The sequence below is a fragment of the Gopherus flavomarginatus genome, chromosome 1, assembly GCF_025201925.1.
Source record: "Gopherus flavomarginatus isolate rGopFla2 chromosome 1, rGopFla2.mat.asm, whole genome shotgun sequence".
Taxonomy (NCBI): Eukaryota; Metazoa; Chordata; order Testudines; family Testudinidae; genus Gopherus; species Gopherus flavomarginatus.
Window position 1 is genome coordinate 320,257,400 of NC_066617.1, and position 20,806 is coordinate 320,278,205.

Here is a 20,806-nt window from a genome sequence, read left to right on the forward strand (position 1 = left end):
GATTCTACTGTATGGAATTACTAAGTTTAAAAAAGCAGGCATGAACCAGTTCCTCCAAAACAAAAGGCAAACTGACACCTCAGCCAGTTATCAATATAATCAAATGGACTATCACCTGGTTAAGCAGCCATTCTTTGGCAGGAAGAAGGGTCTGAGCAAGAAATTTACATATTTTCAAAGAAACGGCTGGGGGTTTCCATCCCTGAGACCTCCTGTTTCCTGAACCCTAGTTGGAGATGATCTTCAAGGAGGAATATGGCTATAAGAAGTGAGAATAGTGAACACCCATCACTCGTGCTCCCTTTCTCTCTGCTCTCGGTATCATCAGCACCTGAAAAGACACAGAACTGGGGGGGGTCCTGACTGAAAGGCATCCAGACAGTAGACCTCAAAAACATGTGATGAGAAAAACCTTTGCTTTGAGTTCATTTAGCTTACTAAGTTATATGTTAGTTGCATTTTTACCTTTTATTTTCTTGGAACCAAATTCTGACTTTTATGCCTCATTACTTGTAATTTCTTTAAAATCTTTCTTTGTGTAGTTAATAAACTTATTTTATTATTTTTTCTAAACCACTGTATTTGGGAACCTCCATTTGAGATAGCAGGTCTTGTGCATATCATTTTCTAATAATGAAATGAGGGACTTTCTCTGAACTTGTATTGTCCAGAAGGAAAAAGCTGAGCAATACAAGAAACAAATTTCTGGGGACAAGTCTGGGACTAGTAATTTGCTGTTTTCACTCTGCAATATAATTCACAAATGTCTGGCCATAGCATTAATTTAACATAAGTGGGAGTGAATTACCTACTGGAGGCCGTGTGTGAACAGACCAGGAGTGGTTGTTCTTGCAGCAAAGCAGTGTAAAAGGCACCCCAGGTTAGAGAATTGAGGGTATTCAATTGTTCAACAGTCTAGATTGTACCTTGGGTAATGTCACAACCTTAAATGCACACACCACCCCACATTGGCCTACTCTCCACATTGGCCAACAAAGTAGGCAGCCTGCATCAGCCTAGCAGACAAGGCAAGTTGCAGACACCCTCCACTCACAGGATTACTGTCTGCTAGGCACAGTCCATTCCAGTCCTCCACCGGGGGCAGTGGGGCTTCACATGGGTCCTAATGCAGCCTAGTCCTATGTAAGAGAAAGATGTAGCTTTGTTTTAATAATGCAGGTTCTAATACCAGATTGAAAGCACTGATGACTAGCACACAAAGAATTCCATTTTGTGAAAAATTGAGGTTTTGGCATTTTTTGTTCCACTACGGGAGAGAAACTCATAGACTCATAGACTTTAAGGTCAGAAGATCTTTCAGAAATGTTCACACTAAAAATCACACCCAAGACCCAGCTTAGAATAGCAAATAGGCTAGTGCACTCACCTGGGTTGTGGGAAACCCAGTTGTTCAAGTCCCTGTGCTTCTTGATTCAGAGCAATGATTTGAAACCCTGGCTCTCCCATGTTATACAGAAACGGATTCATTGAAACTTTCAGCAGAAATGTAACAGCATTTTCTGCTCCCCCCAATTTTCATCAACAAATTCCTGATTGGTTCTACTGGAGAGCAAGGAGCTCTACCTACAAATCAGCTATTGGATGAACAGGACAAACTTAGCTATGCTATCTTGACAATATGCCACTTCCATAAATTGGGTCCGGCCTCCATGCTCAATCAGTTCTTAGTTTCTCTGCTGAGACTGACAAAAACAGGTTTTGGTTAGAGTCAACTCAAAAGGCTTTAAAATCTCAGGTCCTTTTTATGATTAATGTGACTTCTATTCTTTGGTCACTTCATTGGGCTGGACAATGGAAATTAGCTAGTCAGTGTCATGTTTGCTACTAGTCAGTTTCATGCTTTGGCTCTGGTACTGGAATATGCAGATTTTATTCTATTCAAGTCCTGAAACCTTCATGGTTTCAACAATAGATTAAGCACTGTGATTAGCACTTGGCAGACTGTAAACACAGTGGAGGATGTTCAAATCCAGCTAAAAAACAGTTTCCACTGGAATTTTAAAGGAACTATGACAGAATCATGACTCCCTAATAAACCATATGACTGCAAGGAAACTATATGACTGCAAATAAATCACTGACAGTATCTCGTCACCTCCTTATACTTTTAGACTAATAATACATCTGGCATACTGTGATGTGACCTTCTAATCAATTCATTGATGGGCTTGCATAAACCAGCACTGGAAAAATGACAGCAGGCACAACTTAATTAAACAGAGGAGCCACATGCATTTATTGGTGGAAGAGAGTACACTGATATCATGCTTCCTGCTGCTAATGATGCTGTTACATTTAATGAAAGAGAGGCAGAAAAATAGACACATACCTGATTCCCACTCACAGTTACTTTCCATATGGGGGGACCCCATTTTGGGGACTGTGGATGTGCCAAGAAAGGCTCACTCACTCAGCTAGCTCAGCTGTGCAAAAAGCTTACAATAAAAGTGTTGTTGAAATTGTACTAAAAATGTCCTATCATTTAAACATTTCAGGACTGATAGTTTGCCATAAGACATAAGTGAAGCTTTAAGATGAAGTATTTTTCATGACGTGCCCAATGTAGGATTGGAGCCATCTAGTTATATGTTGATTAATTAAAACTAATATTTAATATTAAAATCTATGCATGCATTTTTCTTGTAGCAGATGTTTTATTTAGTTTAAGGGCATGTGACTGTTATCACCCTTCATAGCCTGCTCCTGCTCCCATTAAAGTCAATGGCAAAACTTGACTTCATGTGAGCAGGATCAAAGTATTGCTGCCTATGGTAAACTGATCCCAGATAGACCTCCTCCATTCTGAAAATGGAAATACTTAATGGTTCTTGTCCCACTCCCCTCAAATAAAAAAGGCTCCCCTCAAATCAGTATACATGTGTATTTTGCCTGTATTGTGAAACACAATTCATTTAAAAAAGAACGAGGAGTACTTGTGGCACCTTAGAGACTAACATATTTATCTGAGCATAAGCTTTCAGGGGCTAAAACCCACTTCATCGGATGCATGCAGTGGAAAATACAGTAGGAAAATATATATATACACAGAGAACATGAAAAAATGGGTCTTGCCATACCAACTGTAATGAGAGTAATTAATTAAGGTGAGCTATTAGGTGAGTTATTAGCAGCAGGAGATAAAAAAAACCCTTTTGTCGTGATAATCAGGATGACCCATTTCCACCAGTTGACAGGAAGGTGTGAGTAACAGTAGGGGGGGAACTAGCATGGAGAAACAGTTTTTATTTTGTATAATGACCCATCCACTCCCAGTGTTCTTGAAGTTTTTTTTGTTGGAGTATTGAGACTTTGAGGTCTGTAATTGAATAACCAGGGAGGTTGAAGTGTTCTCTGACTGGTTTTTGAATGTTATACTTCTTGACGTCTGTTCACATAAACTTTATAGGCCAAATCTTGAAGTCCTTATTCACTTGTTATTTTTTTTTTTTACTCAGGCAAAAAGTCTCATCATTTCCATGATTGAGTAAACACTGAGTAAAGGCTTCTGACGTTGCTTCTGTAAATGGAGAGTTAATAAAACTCTTTAAAAGGAAGTTAATAATTAACAAAAACAGAGATGCTTTCAGTAAATGAATTCCCAGGGCTGAATAGACTGTGTTGCTTTTATCAGTATGTCCTTACAATCACCTGTTTAAATTATTAATTGTTTACAATACTAATTTATTCTGATACAAGAAAATAAAGTGGCTTTGGACTTCAGTTTGGTTGATAGAATCCTAAGGATATTTGGATGGCAAACAAAGAGTTTCGGTAGTCTGCTCTGCAATCTGAAAGATGTGCAAATTCTTAAATGCCTGTTTTGAGTGGTCCTTTTAAATGTAAATGTAAGGCTGTCATCACTACTTGTGACCGCTTTTCACTGAAACTTTAATTAAAGAGTTTTCCTTCTCTGAAAATCAGTTTCTTGGAAAAGGAATTATCAGCCTACTACCCATTTTAGCACCAAAGGACGTTTTATTCCTCCTCAGTCTGTATTCCCCCTTCTCCAGCCCCCCACCCCCCCGAGAGATGGCAGGAAATCCACAAGGGGCAGACAATTTGGCTCAAAGAATATAAAAATATACAATATGTGACTTGTCTTCTAATCTAGGTCTTTTGTACAAAGAAAAAATTACAATAAAATGAAAATTGTATAAGAGAGACTTTAAAAGCATATCTGACAAAGGAAAAATTCCAGTCCTGTAGAATCTTCAGTACAGTACCTCACATTACCATCTAACTTAGACGTTGGTACTGATTAACAAGGCTTTTTAAGAGGACAGGGATTAAAATTTAAAGACCACTAAAGCCCATCTTCCCTAAAACCACATATATCACATTAACCAGATCCCAATTATAAACTGTCCTGCCTACTATACCATTCCATAGGATATGTCAACACTGCAGTTAAATGCCCATGGCTGTGTCAGCTGACTTGGGCTTGGGGGCCTGGACAGCAGGGCTGTTTAATTGCAGTATAGAAGATTGGGCTGGAGACGGCTTGCTGGGACCCTGGAAAGGGGGAGGGTCCCAGAGTCCAGGCTCTAGCCTGAACCTGAATGTCTATACCGTGATTAAACCACCCCACAGCCTGAGCCCTGCAAGCCTGAGTCAGCTGACTTGGGTGTTTAATTGTAGTGTAGATGCACCTTAGCGTGCTTCCCTCTCCCCAAATGTCTGGATAAAAAGAAGAGTCATGTATTTGTGCCCTGAAAATCCAAGGCAGCTGTTAGATTGAACAGCATCAGCCTAGGTACTCAGGGCCAGATTCTCACTGGTGTCAATTGAGGTAGTTCCATTAACTTTAATGAAGTAATCCTGATTTACACCAGCTTTGCATCTGGCCCCGATACCCATACCCAGATTAACAAAAATCAAGATTTGAGGCAATCAGATAATCTAAGGGTATGTCTACATTCCCCGCTGGATGGGCTGGCAGCAATCGATCCAGCGGTGATTGATATATCGTGCCTAGTCTAGACACGATAAATCGACCCCCCGAGCCCTCTCCCATTGACTCCTGTACTCCAGCGCTGTGAAAGGTGCAAGCAGAGTTGAAGGGGGGAGTGGCAGCAGTTGACTTGCCATGGTGAAGACACCACAGTAAGTCAATCTAAGTACATCGACTTCAGCTACGTTATTCAGCTGAAGTTGCATAACTTAGATCGATTCCCCTTCCCCCCCACCAGTGTAGACCAGGTCTTAGCGTTTTCTTGTCCCAACTACCTCAATAATCTTAACCAAAATTAGAAAGTTAGACACTGAACAATAAATAGTTGCTCAGGGGATGGCATTTTGAGAGGCAGTACTATAGCAGCTTCCTTAATAGAAATTAGCAACATTCGCTTCCTAAGGGAGGTGTTGACAAATTTCTACCAACAATGGACACATTTTTTTTTCCCTACTGGCCTTTTAACTAAATGCTTTAGTGCCAGGTTCCACACTTTCTACTGGAAATGTTATTGATGACAACAGCTAACATCTGGAGATTGAAATGTAATGCACTGTTACAAAGAGAAGAATCTTGATTTGCCCAGATATAAGTGAAGTCAATAACGCATATAGTAGTATGGGGTGTCCAGGGAGGGGTAGTACCTCTGATGGGGGACCTGTCATACCCCTTTGGGGGTGGTCTGTCCACTTTGGTACCCACCTGTCACTCAGCTCTCACTTGTGGCTCCAAGTAGCTGCAGCATGCGCAGTGGCCACACCCCGGGCAATGGCTTCGACAGGCCGGCTAAACCAGGTGAGATTAACTGATGGGACTCAAACCCTCAGTGAATTAGGGATATGCCTAGCCTGCATGCAATGTCAGCTCTGGCAGACTGGGTGAAAGAGATCACTAAGATCCAATGGCCAAGAAGGCAGTTCTGCAATGCTTTGTGGACAGCGAAGGGCTTGACAAGGCACGAAAGATGTCAAGGTCATCCACTGCAACCAAAGAAGTTGCCAGTCATGACTATTTTTTGTACCATTGGTGTCTGGCTTCTAAAGTAGAGAGAATGGGATTGCTCCCGTGCAACGGCCCTATCACTTAAAAAGCTTTCATGCACAGGTCCTGTGCAAATCATCAAACATCATCATCATACCACCCAAGTCCTGTGGCAATGGGGGAGGGGCAAAGCAACAGGTGGAGGTTACCACTGGGAGTCGTAGTCCCAATCCTGCATGCAGGCAGCCTGTGGATAGGTGGTCGTCCAGCTCTGTACCTGGGGCAGCAGAGTTGCCCGGCGGCATCCCTGGTGGCTGAGCAGCCCTCTTCAGAACAGCACTGCTCACCCTAGTAAGGGAGGGGCCTAGAAAAGGTGGCCTAAAAATTGCCTGTCCTACAACAACAGGCCAGAAAGCCGCGGCTGGCAGTTTAACCCAACCTGTGGCCAAAACCAAAAGAAAAATTTGAGGAAACTTACCATTGGTGTATGGAATGTTTGTACCCTCATATATTGAGAAGCTGTTGCAAGACCTGAGAGAAGGACAGCTCTCATTGCTCGAGAACTAGCCCGCTACAACATCGATATAGCGGCATTAAGTGAAACAAGATTGCCTGGGGAAATTTCCTTGAGCGAACTAGGAAGTAGTTACACCTTCTTCTGGAAAGGTAAGACTGAGACAGAGGACAGAATATATGGAGTTGGTCTGGCAATAAAAACCTCATTGATGCATCAACTCCCAGACCTTCCAGTGGGTATCAATGAAAGATTGCTGAAACTACGCTTCCCACTAAATGCCAAACGTCATGCCACCATCATCAGTGCATATGCACCCACTCTAACATGCTCTGACAACTCAAAGGAACAATACTATGAAGATCTTGACAGACTGATCAAGGCCACACCTGTAACAGACAAACTACTCCTACTTGGAGATTTCAATGCCCGAGTCCGGGCTGATAGCGAGAACTGGAAAGGAGTAACCAGGCCACATAGTGTAGGCAAAATGAACAGCAATGGACTACTCCTTTTGAGCCTTTGTTCTGAAATGACCTGACCATTACCAACACTCTGTTCCAGCAAGCGGACAAATACAAAACAACGTGGATGCACCCTAGGTCCAAACAATGGCATCTGATAGATTATGCCATTCTCAGAAGGCGAGACATCTGAGATGTAATAATCACCAGAGTAATGCGAGGCGCAGAGTGCTGGACAGATCACAGATTAGTCAGGATGTCTCTTCAACTTCACATCGCTCCCTCTCAGCACAAACGCCCTAAGCATGTGCGACCTGCTTTCAGCATAGCCAAACTGAAGGATGCTCAGTGTCTCAACAATTTCCAGAGGAGTCTTGACGACAAACTGACATCCCACGGACAATTGATCGGTACTGTAACCGAAAAGTGGGGCCAGTTCAAGCAGATAATGACTGACACAGCAATAACATCTCTTGGACCAAAGAAAAGAACACATCAGGATTGGTTTGATGAGAACCGAGAAGAAATATGCTCAGCACTGGAAGTAAAGAGAAAAGCCTTTATCGAATGGCAGAATGACCGCTCCTCAGTCTCTAAATGGGACCATTTCAAGTACCTTCAGAGCAAAACACAGAAGGACCTTCGTCAGATACAAGACAACTGGTGGGAGAGCAAAGCCAAAGGAATTGAGCACTATGCTGAGACTCACAACTCAAAGATGTTCTTCAGTGCTACTAAGACTGTCTATGGACCTTCTAAACCAAGGACCTCCCCACTCTCATCAGACAACACAACGCTGATTAAAGATAAAGAGGGCATCAACGAAAGATGGCGAGAACACTTTAGCAACCTTCTCAATAGACCATCAACCGTGAATAACAATGTCCTCAATGAAATTCCACAACAACCTGCTCTGATAGATCTTGACTTTCCGCCCACTATAGATGAGATTAAGAAAGCTGTTAGCCAGATGAGTTCAGGAAAAGCTCCTGGAAAAGATGGGATACCAGCAGAGATATGCAAAGCAGCAGGTCCAGCAGCACTAGCAGCGTTCCACAGTGTGATCATCAGCATCTGGGAGGAGGAAAACATACCACAGGACCTCTGCGATGCTACTATTGTCTCTCTTTTCAGGAACAAAGGCAGCAAAGCAGAATGTGGAAACTACAGAGGCATATCCCTCCTCTCCGTTGGTGGGAAGATCATCGCCCGCATCATCTTGAACCACCTAATAGCCAGTATTTCTGAGGCAAATCTACCGGATAGTCAATGTGGTTTCTGACCTGGCCAGAGTACAGTCGACATGGTGTTTGCTGTCAGACAAATACAAGAGAAGTGCATTGAACAGAAAATGCGCCTGTATGCTGTCTTCATAGATCTGACAAAGGCATTTGATACCGTCAACAGGAAAGCCCTTTGGACCATTCTAACACAACTTGGCTGCCTGTAACCGGTTGGGATTCACCACCCGCAGCGCCTCCTGCTGGTGATTTCGGGAATTAGCTCGATTCCAGTGGAGCGCCCCCTCCTGGTGGTGTCCCGTCTGTTGTTCTGCCCTCTGCTCTCTGCTGCTGTCGCTGGACCCGCGTTGCTCCCTGCTTGGCGGCATCCTCTTCGAGGCCACTGCCCTCTGGAAGTGTCCCTTAGTCCATCTGGACCCCCTTCCGGTGGTCGATGATCAGCAGTCCAACATTCCAGCCACCATATGCAACCACACACCCCAAAGTCTAATACCTCTTGTCAGGGATCGGGCATAGTCTATAATGGCCGTTCCCTATGGCCAATGGCTGGGTGTACTGCAAGGAGGAAGGGGGGACCCAGGCCCGCCCTCTACTCTGGGTCCCCGCCCAGGGACCCTCTGGCGTCAGCCTCACTGTCCTCTTTCTTTCTCCTCCTCTATCTGTTCCCCTGGGCCACTTCCCCTATGGCCCCTTGCACCCGGTAGGCCCTTCCCTTCAGGGCCTGCAGCCTGGCAGGTTATGGGCTCAAGCTCCCTAGCCTCCTCGAGCCTGGCCAGCACTGTGCTGTCCACGGTGCTAGTCTCCCCCTTGGAGACTGACCTTCCCCTGTCGAAGGCCTGGGACAGACTGCCCACTCCTGCTTTGGGCAGCCTTTATATATGGGTGAGCCTGGCCCTGATTGGTTCCCTCCAATCTGGGCCCTGATTGGCTCCCCACAAGCCCTTTTCTGATTGGCTTCCGGGCTGCCACAGCCCATCCTCCCAGGGAGTGGGGCAGTCCGCCCCACTACACAGCCCAAGAAAATTTGTCCAGATTATGCACCTTTTTCATGACAGCATGACAGGCGAAGTATTGTCTGATGGAGCCACATCAGCCCAATTCAACATCACCAATGGCATGAAACAAGGATGTGTTCTTGCTCCTGTCCTATTTAACCTGTTCTTTGCATGCGTCCTTCACCATACAATGAAAGATCTGGTCCGAGGTATATACTTGAAATACCGGCACGATGGTTCACTTTTTGACCTCCGTCGCCTGAATGCAAAGACTAAGACAGTGCAGAAACTCCTTCTTGAGGCACTCTACCGATGACTGTGCCCTCATGGCTCACATTGAAAATGATCTTTAGCACATTGTCAACAAGTTTACTGAGGCCTCGCAACTCTTCGGACTAACTATCAGCCTCGGAAAGACAGAAGTTCTTCATCAAGCTGCACCTGGATCAAATGCTTCTGTCCCAAGTATCTCCATTGATGGCACTCATCTTAAAGTAGTAAAGAACTTTAAATTCCTGGGTAGTGTCATATCCAGTGATGGATCACCGGATAATGAGATCAACGCACTAATATCGAAAGCAAGACAGGCACTTGGCTGTCTGCATGTCAAAGTTTTAAACCATCACAACATCCGGATGTCAACAAAACTGCTTGTGTACAGAGCTGTTGTTCTTTCATCTCTTTTGTACGGGTGTGAAACATGGACACTATATAGGTGTCACATCAAGCAGCTCGAAGCATTCCACATGCGCTGCCTTCACAACATCATGAAGATCCGCTGGCAAGACAAAGTATCCAATCTCGAGGTCCTCAAGAGAGCCCAGATGACAAGCATCGAAATGATGATCATGAAGTCACAGCTACATTGGATCAGTCATGTCAGCCTCATGGATGCCAACAGAATCCTCTGCCAGCTTCTGTATGGTGAGCTCTCCCAGGGCATCCGGCATATAGGTCGTCCATGGAAACGTTACAAGGATGCCATCAAAGCCAATTTGCAGTACAGCAGTATCAACCTAGGAACCTTGAGGACGCTACCAGTGACAGAACACAGTGGCATGCAACAGTTAGAAATACCTGCATCGCCCTTGAGGAAGACCACTGCCGGCATCTACAAAAGGCACGCGAACGACATCACAGAGCATCAGCAGCGCACAATCCACTGACCGCGAACTTTTCATGCACCATCTGCAGCAAAATGTGCACCTCTAGAATTGGCTTATACAGTCATCAGAGGGCGCACCATGAGACCAACCATAGATAATCTGCACAGATTTGTCATCATCAGATCGATGGACTACCAAGAAGAAGAATAAGCTATTGTCACTTTGTGTAAATGTTTTACCATTAGGCTGCTGCATCTCTCTTCTGCTCCCAGCAAAACTTAGAATGACTAAAGATAACAGTGCAGGGAAGTTTATTATGATCTTGTTAAATTTTTCTTATGTGCTCAGCTGGAAGATTCGTGTAATAATAAAGTTAAGGGCAGTTTATTAATTTATTCTATGTTGCCTGACAATGATCAACTGATTTTCCTGTTTCACCACCGCTGTGTCTGACAACTCTGTTGATAGAAGTTTGCTTTTGAGAATTCATTTTTGTATGCCAAAGTGACAGAAAATATTTCATCAATGAAATGTCTCTACAATGTTTAGGAGTCTTGTTTGCTGTTATTCTGATTTGCAAATTTTAAGGGCTTGTCTTCACGTACAGTGGTGCAGCTGTACCACTGGAGGTCTTTAGTGAAGATGCTACTATGCTGATGGAAGAGCATCTCCCAACGTCATAGTTAATCCACCTACCCGATAGGCAGCAACTATGTCAATGGGAGATCTCCGGCTGACATAGCGTTGTCTACACGGGGAGTTAGGTCAGTATAACTACGTTGTTCAGGGATGTGGATTTTTCACCCACCTGAGTGATGTAGTTATACCAAGATAGTCTGTGGTTTAGACCTGGTCTTATACAAGGACATTTCTTTTTTGGGGGAGGAGCAGGCAATATGGCCAGCAAGATTAAGGTCTTACTCCTGCAAAGATTGATACTTGTGCTTTTGATTTCTAGTGAGTCAACTAAATATTTACTCCACTGTCCACGTAATCTCCAAAATGTCCAACTCCAAACAAAACTCAGATGGCTGAAAGACAGAACATTAATTTGTATCTCTGTGATGAGGTATCTACCCAACAGGGCAAGGTAGAGTATCTCGCCCACTTCCTGGAACCCAACAGGACAAGGCAGAGTATTATTCCTGTGTGCACTCAGTCACAGCTGTTCACTTTATGACAAATACACTTTTACTGCTTTTTATTCCTGTCAGCAACTTGAAACATTCAATACAAGTAAGGGAGAGTGATCTGGATTCTTCTGGGTCAACTATTTCTATCAGTATTGTTCACTAAGTTCCAGTTCCAGAGCATTGGAATTGCACATTTGTAAATGAGTGCACAATGGAAGACAGCGTGGTGCAGCGTTGTATTTAAAAGCATCATTTGACCTAGAGAACTTTTGCTATAGGTGTTCATTCATGAGATGGAAAGAACACAGCCTGACTTTTAGATCCTAGGTAGTGATTTCAGAACTGGCTGCTATGATCACCTGGAAGCAACTGTGACACAGCACACATGGAACCCTACAATGCCATTTTTAGAGTCACTTTTCAGAGTAGAACTACACTGTCAAACTGAACTATCGTTTTCAAATGAATGAACAATGTAACACTTTGTGGGGCAAATGCCTTACTTTGGCAGGTTTTTTGTTTTTTTAAATCATGCTTATTCATTAATTCAAAAACGTGGATCATTCCAGATGTGTCACCATCTCATTAATGAAAATTAACAAGAGTTATACACTCCTGCTCTTTATTATGGCAATAGGCCATTATCATGTCTTAAACAAATATGGAAAGATGGTGTAAAGTGCAGTTTTATAATTCATAGATTCCAAGGTTGGAAGGGACCATTGTGATCATCTAGTCTGACCTCTTATATAACAAAGGCCATAGAACTTCCTCAAAATAATTCCTAGAGAATAACTTTTAGAAAAACATCCAATCTTGATTTTAAAAATTGTCAGCGATGGAGAATTCACCAGAACCCTTGGTAAATTGTTCCAGTGAATAGGGATTATGCAAAAATGACATTTTTGCTCAACAAATGCACTCCCAGTGTGTGACAAAAATAAATTTCCATTACTTTTACACTTGTTTGCACTGCTGAGCTGGCATAGATCTGACACAGTGATTTGGATTCTGTTCTGACTTCATGCCTCATCAACTGAATGGTTAACTGAATATCTAATAGCAGCGTAAAATTACGCTCTCAGGCATATCTAACAGATACAATGAGGTTTCAGTGGTTTAGCTGAGAGCAGAATTTGTCCCTCAGAATCTTCGTTACTAATGACAAAGTTGAGTTTGCAGGACTCACATCTAGAAACTATGGGCCAGGTTCTCCTCAGTTGCTGTAAATCATTGTAGCTCTACTATGCTGATTTACTCCAGCTGAGGATCTATCCCAATATCTTTTTACTTGTCTACTGAGCAAATATGAACAGGAAGTCACTAAGACACAATAAATCCAGAACCCACAATGCCATTTTTATCGATGTTTTTTAGCAAAGAATCAATCTTCAGTGTACTGTTCACTAACATTTTCTTCATTATTATTAGTTGTTTGCACCAGCAGTTGTGCTGCAAAATGTACACACACCCGAGAGCCCCCTCTGAATAGGAACAGTCTAGTTTGTGTACTGTAGTCAACTTTGCACTGCAAAAGTGTAAGTAGTACCAAAACCTTCTGTAAACAAAACATGTTTTTGATTAGTTTTAGAAAGACAAAACTTCTGTCTTCTCTGTTCAGTCAGTGAAGATACAGGGCTCTGTTATGGTTCAGGGGTGAGCTGCACTTATGATCTCTTTCTCTCTCTTTCCCTGGGAATTTCTTCTGAGTGTTAGGCTTACAACTGCACTTCACTGAGTGGAATCTAGCAGTTCACTCCCACTTTAGACTGGATCATCAGGCTACAACATCCTTGTTTACTAACCATATTTACCTCAGTCAGCCCAACTGGGTTTGAGTCCAGCTATAAAATCCTCACTGAGAGCTTGTGAGCCGAATGAAATCCAATGGCTCAGGCCAGTGTCTTCAAAACATGTATGATGTATTTGTCCACAGTAATTTAACAAGCACAGAGAACAGGGTAACAATAAAAGCCAATAGGCATATATCTTACCTAAACCCACCCTTTCCTTGCCAATGTATGCAAATTCCACTTAGCCCAGCTACTCCCCTGCCCCCAAGTACTGGATAGGGCTTGGCTGACTGCTTACCTGCAGCCTCTGTTTCCATCAGTATCTCTGTTAGTCTGCAGGTGAGTAGTAACTGACAGCTCACCCCTTCCCATCTCCAGGGTCTTTTAACTTTAACTGCTTAGTGCCCTTTCAATCTCTAGGGTTTCAGCCTTGGTGAAACAGCTGTGTAACATGGACTGGAGCTTGGAAGTTGCCTCTCTACAGTTAATAGTTTGGCTATTGTCTTTTAAGTGTTTACTGGGCTGTTACTTATCTAGGCCATTGTGTTGTCTTCCTGCTTGTTTCCCAATATCTCACTATTAAATTGAATCAATACTTTCACACATTCCAATAACCCAGTACAGTTGTACCTTAACAATCTCAACAGCTCAAGTCATGTATTCATAAAATTATTACAGCTCAACTCCATGTTGTTCTGAGGTTCAGCTATGCAAAAGGGATTTAAAACTACCTTAAATAGACTCCTGATGATTTCCCTGGCATAAGAGGTGGGGAGAGGGTAGAATACAGTGCTCCAGCTGATCTTCTGCTGGCAAAAGTCCTCATAGGGACCTAGCCAACATAAGTTAGAGCACCCCTGAGACTTGTCTAATTTATGTAGAAGGGCAAACTAGTTTTTGGCCAGACCCAAGATTGCAGAGGGCAGATAGATAGTGTAACAAACTTTTGCTCCTCATCACTCCACAGCTGCTCTGAGTTCCACTTTAGAGAGCTCTTTATATCTTCAAAGTGCTTTTCAAACATTGCCTAATTCATTTGCCTGACCCCCATGACACAGGTTTCTCTGCTGACCCCTGTGATCTCGCAGTTTTTGAAAACATCAGGGAAATGAGATATGCTGAGGTTCAGAGGCAAGCTTCCAGAGGGGCTGAGCACCTGTAGATGCCATTGATTTCAGCTGAAGTTGTGGGTGCTCAGTACCCTTGGAAAGTAGGGGACAGATTCTTTGCTGAAGCAAATTGTTATAGCTCTATTGTCAGCGGAACTAGAGATAATTTACACCAGCAGAGGATCTATCCCTAGGTCCTAAGCTACTTATTTAGGGTCAGACATTGAGTTAATGGCAGACCCAGGTTTAGAAACCAGGAAAATCTCATCTCTCAGTCCTCTGCTCAGTCCATCAGACTAGGGGTTCTCAATCTTTTTCTTTCTGAGCCCCTGTAAAATGCTATAAAAACTCTGCTGCCCACCTGTGCCACAACAACTGTTCTTCTGCATATAAAAAGCAGGGTCAGTGTTAGGGGGTAACAAGCAGGGGGCAATTGCCCGAAGCCCCATGCCACTGGAGGTCTTGTGAAGCTAAGTTCTTGCTTTAGCCCTAGGTGGTGGAGCTGGAACCCCAGACTTCAGCTCCATGTGGTGTGGCTTTGGCTTTCTGCCCTGGACCACAGCAAGTCTAATGCCAGCCATGCTTGGTCAACCTCCTGAAACTTGCTTGCCCCCCGCCCTCCAGTGGGCCCTGGACTGCTAGTTGAGAACCACTGCATTAGACCATGCAGTGGCTGATGATATCATGTCTTCATTTTTAGTGATGGAATTTTTAATAATTCAGTGCACTAATACTCCTAGAGCTATTTATGCTTTGTAGAATTATCCTCTGAAGAATCCACAATATGTGACCTTCAGTTCTATGACAGCAATGCTGAGTGTGTATCAATGAATAATAAGTGTACAGATGAGTACATAGTTCTTAGAATCATAGAATGTCAGGGTTGGAAGGGACCTCAGGACCTCAAAGCAGGACCAATTCCCAACTAAATCATCCCAGCCAGGGCTTTATCAAGCCGGACCTTAAAAACCTCTAAGGAATGAGATTCCACCACCTCCCTAGGTAACCCATTCCAGTGCTTCACCACCCTCCTACTGAAATTTTTTTTTCCCAATATCCAACCTAAACCTCCCCCACTGCACCTTGAGATCATTACTCCTTGTTCTGTCATCCGGTACCACTGAGAACAGTCTAGATCCATCCTCTTTGGAACCCCCTTTCAGGTAGTTGAAAGCAGCTATCAAATCCTCCCTCATTCTTCTCTTCTGCAGACTAAACAATCCCAGTTCCTTCAACCTCTCCTCAGAATTCATGTGCTCCAACCCCCTAATCATTTTTATTGCCCTCCGCTGGACTCCTTCCAATTTTTTCACATCCTTCTTGTAGTGTGGGGCCCAAAACTGGACACAGTACTCCAGATGAGGCCTCACCAATACCGAATAGAGGGGAACGATCACATCCCTCGATCTGCTGGCAATGCCACTACTTATACAGCCCAAAATGCCATTAGCCTTCTTGGCAACTGCTTCCTAGTGATTTGGTCCTTAGCCTGTAACAGTGAATGGGATTCTTTCATCCTAAGTGCAGGACTTTACATGTGTCCTTGTTCAACCTCATCAGGTTTCTTTTGGCTCAATCTTCTAATTTGTCTAGTCCCTCTGTATCCTATTCCTACCCTCCAGCATATCTACCTCTCCTCCCAGTTTAGTGTCATCTGCAAACTTGCTGAGGGTGCAGTCCATGCCATCCTCCAGGTCATTAATGAAGATATTGAACAAAACTGGCCCCGGGACCGACCATTGGGGCACTTCACTTGAAACCGGCTGCCAAGTAGACATGAAGCCATTGATCACCAAAAGTCCACAGAGAAAGCAAACTAAACTGCAAGCCAAATTAAACTATAAAAACTAACAAGGGGAAAAATAACTTCCACAGTACATTAAAATACCAGTTATTTGGAGACTGGATGGTACTAGGACAGGAACCTGTCAGTTTGAGGTCACGGGTTGGAATCTGGCCCAGAGTGATAGTGATGAAAAGGTTTTACCACCTGAGGACTATTATGTGAAATTAACAAATTCAGTTTCACGTAACTATTGGTATTGCTATTGCAAAGGTTGAATGTGTGTAGAAACAACTACTTTCTGACAGCTCACAGTGGTCGTTACAGACCAGGATTGAGGCACATAGATTCTAAGGCCAGAAGGGACCATTGTGATAATCTAGTCTGACATGTATAACAGAGGCCATACAACTTCCCCAAAATAATTCCTGTTTGAACTAGAGCATATCTTTTAGAAAAACATCCAATTTTGATTTAAAAATTGCCACTTGGGTAAATTGTAGCAAAGGTTAATTATCCTCGGTGTTGAAATTTCATGCCTTACTTCCACTCTGTGTTGTCTAGCTTCCAACCATTAGAGCTTGTTATACTGTTGTCTGCTTGATCAAATGCCCACTGTTTCACATGCAGGTACTTCCAAGCTGTGATGAAGTTACCCTTTAACCTTGTGTTTGTTAAGATACATGGATTAAACTCTTTTAATCTGTCACTACATGGCATGTTTTCCACTCATTTCACATGGCGGGGGAAGGAGTGTGGGGTACTCTATAGTAACACTGCTCAGCACTGCAGGTGGAGAGAGGCTCTGCACAACACCTGGTAAGGATTGAAGTGTCCAGAAAGGGGAGATAGGAGGCCAGTCTGTAACAGCCTGCCTTCCACAAATTAGCAGCTGGGATAAAAGCCAGGATCTTCAATACCAATGGTACAAGCTTCCACCACTTGAGTAAAAGGACAAATCCTTAACCAGGTGACAACAGAAGCTCACATTCTTTTTGTATGTCAGCCATTAAAGGGGAACTCTTAACTAGGAAAGCTGCTTGAAAAATGAGGGGGAAAAATGAAATATTCAAAGTTGTTTTCATTTGCCAGGGTATCCCAAACAGACCTATTTTTAATGAAATTTTCCATTACACATTTTGATCAACATGGTTACTGAAATTTGAAGGGGAGGGAGATTTATCACAGGGAACTAGGAGGCTCAGGGAGTGGGCTTTGGTTGTTATATTAGATAGAGGGTTAAAAGTCATAGGCCAATGAAAAGATGCTCATCATAAGATTGAATTTGAAATGCAATCCATTAGATGAAACATTGGATTGTGTCTCTGGCTATCTGGGTTCAACGCTCAGCTCTGCTACAGACTTCTTGTGTGACCTTGGGAAAGTCACAGTCTCTCTTGTCCAGATCCACAAGATATGTAGGTGCTTAAGTCCCATTTTTGAGCTCCACTGCAATCCACAAAACTTCCACTGAACCGTGTAGGTGTCTAAACTTAGTTGACACCTACATTTTGAGGGTAAGCATTCCTTTGGCACCTAAACTTCTGCCTCTGTGATTGAACACCTATCTCCCACCTAAGCCCTAGAGCAATTCACAAACCAGAGGACAATAGGCAGATGAATGTCTAAGTCATGTGGAGGGCCTGATCTGATAGGAGTCCCAATCAAACTCTGGCTAGAAAAGGCAGTGATGCTGTCACTTACCTTATACCTTTTAATTCTCTAGTTAGATGGGATGGGGGAGATCCAAGTTCAATTCTTCCCTCTGCCAGAGGAGGAGAAAGGATTTAAAGAGTGATTTACCCGCAATGGTACAGTCATACACAAATGCTTTCATGTTTTCCAATGTTCTTCTAGGTCACGTGCACCTTTCCTTGCGTCTTCTCAATTTATGTAAATATATACGTGCCTCTGATCAGCACAAAGGTCCAAACACATTTCTGAAGTATACCAAAAGTACTGCCAGGAAAGCTTCTTTTGATAACTATTTTACATAAAATTATTTGAATTAAGAGAATATTTTGTGGTTTTTGCAAACAGTTTCATGCTCATCTCAAAAGGTTCTGCAGAGCTGTTGAGGTTAGAGCATTAAACTAACTGTGATGGAGTCTCCAGAGTGCAACCTGGAACTTGGGTACTGCTGAGTCCTCTTTCCTGTGCTCCCTCACACACTGTGATGCTGTGCTAAGTTGCAAACCTCTGGCAGATACTGCACTTACACAGACAAGGCCACACCCCGATGACATATGAATGCTTCCAACAGACACTCATGAACTAACAACAGAGAGGCTCCAGCCAATTCCCTCAGCCTAGCACCCCTGAGCTGTACCATCCTGCCCTGGTCAGAAGCCTGACCAGTGTAAGTTTATAGCCTAGTCTGCCCTTCCCTCAATGTAGAGAGGACATGCACCAGCTTTTCAACCTGAGCAGAGGTTTACCAAGCACTTCAAGCAAAATACACTGTTTTAGGTAAGGCATAAAACAAGTTTATTAACTAAAGAAAGATAGATTTTAAGTGATTACAAGTGGTAAGCATAACTATCAGAGTACGTTATCAAAGAAAAGAAAAGAAAAACGCACAATCTAAACCTTAAACCTTATTACATAAGGCAGTATTTAGATCATCAGTTTTCTCACTCCGTTGAATGTTACAGTTTTTAATATACAGGTTGCCCCTTAAACTGGACCAGTTTCCTTGGATGACATTTGTCTTCTTGGCGTTCCAGATGTTTCCAGCATAAGTGGGGAAAGACAAAGGCCAAGACTCAGGCAGCAGTGGAATTTACCTTAGCAAATAATTCTAATGTTGACTGAGATATTGAGACAAGTTACATTTGCAAACATTTCAGTGAAAAACTCAGCCCCTCAACCCTTTTCATACCTTGTGGGTCAATTATATAAATTCCACAGAGTCTATTAGTACTTCAAACCATCACATTCCCCCAAAATAACAAGAGTGGCTCTGTCATTGTACTCTGATAATGGCATGCTTGGGAGTATTGTGAGCCACGAGCTGAAGGGTTAAGTGCATTCAGTACCCATGGAGAGCCAATATTAATAGGGCTGTTGAATCAAGTCACCTTGGAATGTGCTGTTGCTTTCATAAAGTGGCTTGTTTAATTCCGGAAGGACTGAATCTCTGGAAAGCTCCAAGTTTTACTTCTTCCATACCATCCACTAGACTCCCTGTCTAGGGGTCAATGGGACTGCTCAAAGATCTGAGGTTAAAAAAAATATCTGCAGCACAAGTAGAAAATGGTGGTGGCAACCCGACAAAAATAGAAAGGACCAGTTAAGGCTTTCAGGAAAAAAGCAGAGTCAGCAAAACAAAAAAATAAAACAAAAAAACAAAAAAGAAGATTAGTAGTGAACTAACGTAAAGGGGAATGAGAAACTGTGTATAAATTTTACTAATATTAATTAATAAATATGAATCTCTTATATGGTGCATTCATTAGTAGATGTCAAAGCACTTTACAAAGGAGGGCAGTATCATTATCCCCATGTTACAATTTTTTACAAATATTGTCTATTGGGTGGAATGAGGTATCAGAGAGAGAAAAGGTGTCTATAAATAAATAAAGAGAATGAAATTCTCAAAACCAGTGGAGACCCTGGACTCCTCTTAAAAATCCATCTGTAACAAGGAAAAAAGTTTGAACAATTAGTGCATAATATAGACCTTGTCAAACAAATATTGACTGAAAAACAGACAGGAGATGTGAACATATACGAATCAGTCATTTCAGATAATATACATACTAGGTAATGTACATGTTAGGGTATTCATGGTCCATGGAATTACCTAACAAGCATAGGGCTCAGTTGTGAGCTGATTTATGTGCTCAGGCAAGGGAATGAAGGGCTGTAGGTTACCCACCTTGTAGGAGGAGAACAGTTTCATTGTGGCAACTTCCATCCTGCACCTGTGAGTGGGGAATGAGCAGGTAGCTGAGCCAGTGTACCAGGGGAAGTAATCTGCCCTAGGTGAAAGGGAGGAACCAGATTGTGACTTTGGCCTGGTCTACACTGGGGGGTAGGGGGGGGAATCGATCGAAGATAGCAGCTTCAGCTATGAGAATAGCATAACTGAAGTCGACACATCTTAGATCAACTTAGAATCACTTACTTCGCCTCCTCATGGCGCGGGATAGATGGCCGCTGCTCCCCCATAGACTCCGCTTCCGCCTCTCGCCGTAGTGGAGTTCCAGAGTCGACGGCAGAGCGATCAGGGATCAATTTATTCACGTTTACACTAGACGCAATAAATCAATCCCCAATAGATCGATCACTACCTGCCGATCCAGGGAGTAGTGTAGATGTACCCTTTGAGTTGCAATCTATTTCTATATCTATTCTTAGAGCAGTGCATCTGTGCCCTGCCGCTTTCTCAGGTCTTGTGGCAAAGATGCAGTTTAACCTTTAATGTTCTGCTGATGTAGCCTGATTTGGGGTGGGTTAGCAGGGTTGGTGTAATTTATCCACTTAATTTAATTTTATTTGATTAATTAATTTTAATTAATTAATAATATTAATAATAATTATTGGATATTAATTAGTATGGGTTTGGCTCGCCAATATATTTGATCAGAAGGTAAAGTTCGTCTTGAATCAGGCTTCACAGAGTTTATAAAAGGAACTTCGGGGTATATGACAGGAACTTACACTGAGACAGATATAGTCATAAAGACCTTTTTATTAAAATCAATGAAACA

The 20,806-nt window shown here is 42.8% G+C and overlaps 1 pseudogene; it reads left to right on the forward strand.

The window, feature by feature from the left end:
* The first annotated feature begins 5,715 nt into the window (after window positions 1-5,715).
* Window positions 5,716-20,806, forward strand: part of LOC127043777 (craniofacial development protein 2-like) — a 48,688-nt pseudogene continuing 33,597 nt past the window's right edge.